This window comes from Neofelis nebulosa, chromosome 4 (assembly GCF_028018385.1).
Source record: "Neofelis nebulosa isolate mNeoNeb1 chromosome 4, mNeoNeb1.pri, whole genome shotgun sequence".
NCBI lineage: Eukaryota > Metazoa > Chordata > Mammalia > Carnivora > Felidae > Neofelis > Neofelis nebulosa.
Window position 1 is genome coordinate 112,969,812 of NC_080785.1, and position 2,273 is coordinate 112,972,084.

Consider the following 2,273-nt stretch of genomic DNA (forward strand, 5'->3'; position numbering starts at 1 on the left):
CCTCCTGTCACCTGCTGAGGCAGTGGCGACTCCTCTGTCCACTGTCCGTCTTACAGAAGCTTGTGGGCATCACTTTCCTACTGTTGTCTCCTCTATTAACCCATCCTTGGAAACTTACCCTTTTTTTTTTTTTTACATTTTTTTTCAATATATGAAATTTATTGTCAAATTGGTTTCCATACAACACCCAATGTTCATCCCAAAAGGTGCCCTCCTCAATACCCATCACCCACCCTCCCCTCCCTCCCACCCCCCATCAACCCTCAGTTTGTTCTCAGTTTTTAAGAGTCTCTTATGCTTTGGCTCTCTCCCACTCTAACCTCTTTTTTTTTTTTTTCCTTCCCCTCCCCCATGGGTTTCTGTTAAGTTTCTCAGAATCCACCTAAGAGTGAAACCATATGGTATCTGTCTTTCTCTGTATGGCTTATTTCACTTAGCATCACACTCCCCAGTTCCGTCCACGTTGCTACAAAAGGCCATATTTCATTCTTTATCATTGCCACGTAGTACTCCATTGTGTATATAAACCACAATTTCTTTATCCATTCATCAGTTGATGGACATTTAGGCTCTTTCCATAATTTGGCTATTGTTGAGAGTGCTGCTGTAAACATTGGGGTACAAGTGCCCCTACACATCAGTACTCCTGTATCCCTTGAACTTACCCTTTTTTTTTTTTACAATCATCTAGTAACTTCCATGGGGCTTGAGGCAGGGAGAGCTGTCTGTCCCATGTGGTCAGCATGCTCAGTGTAAGCAGTCTGGGGAAAATTCTGTCCGCCTCACCCACGCCCCTCCAAGCTGCCGCTCTGGCTTTATCTGACTTTCTGCTTAAACCTCTCACGAGGATTGATAAGGAGGTTCCAGTGACGCCGGTCTCATCCCTCATTTGTCAGGTTCTATAGCAAAAATTTTGATTGGGATGACATTGAATTTAGAGACTAATCTGGGAGGACTGAGTGTTGCGGTTCTTGAACGGGTACCTCTTTCCATTTCCAGACCATGTGTCCTCAGAGACAGTTTGCTGTACTTGTTTTGTTTTTAATTTTTTTTTTAACATTTATTTATTTTTGAGACAGAGAGAGACAGAGCATGAACGGGGGAGGGGCAGAGAGAGAGGGAGACACAGAATCGGAAGCAGGCTCCAGGCTCTGAGCCATCAGCCCAGAGCCCGACGCACGGCTCGAACTCACGGACCGCGAGATCGTGACCTGAGCTGGTCAGACGCTTAACCGACTGTGCCACCCAGGCACCCCTGTTTTTAATTTCTTAAAATGTTTATTTACTTTTTGAGAGAGAGACAGACAGACAGAGTGTGAGCGGGGGAGGGCCAGAGAGGGAGGGAGACGCAGCATGTGAAGCAGGCTCCAGGCCCGGAGCCGTCAGCGCAGAGCCAGAGGTGGGGCTCGAACCCACAGCTGTGAGATCATGACCTGAGCCGAAGTCAGCCGCTTAACTGACTGAGCCACCCAGGTGCCCCTGTACTCTTTTTTTTTTTTTAACCAAATTTTAATACCCCACTAAAACTCTAGACCTGTGTTTCACAAATGGGCTTTTGGAAGAGTCTTGAAGCCTGTCAGTAGCCCACAAAAGGCAGGGATGGGGAAGGAGGGAAGGATGCCAGTTAGGCCCCTGTCCAACTAGATGGAGACACTTTATTTCATATACCAGGTACTGCCTAGGGGTTCATTGGTAGAAAGGTCTTACTGCTAAAAGGTTTGAAAACCATCACTCTAGACTTCTTTTTAAAAAAAAATTTTTTTTAATTTATTTTTGAGACAGAGAGAGACAGAGCATGAACAGGGGAGGGTCAGAGAGAGAGGGAGACACAGAATCTGAAACAGGCTCCAGGCTCTGAGCTGTCAGCCCAGAGCCCGATGCGGGGCTCGAACTCACGGACTGCGAGATCATGACCTGAGCCGAAGTCGGATGCTCAACCAACTGAGCCACCCAGGCGCCCCTCTAGACTTCTTTTAAAAAGTTGTGATAGCACATGCATAGCATAAAATTTACCATCTTAAGCTTTTTTAAGTGTCTAGTTCCGGAGTGTTAAGTATATTCACGTGGGTGTGCGACCATTGCCACCATCCACCTCCAGAGCTTCTTCGTCTTAGTTCTTGCAAAACAAAACTCTACACGCCTTCAACAGCTCCCCAAACTCCCCACCCCTGAGTCTCCACTGTCGACTTTTTAAAGGCTTCAATTACAGAATACAATTATCCGTGTTTGTCGAAAGATACTGCATAAATATACAAAGACTTTCTGTATGGTAA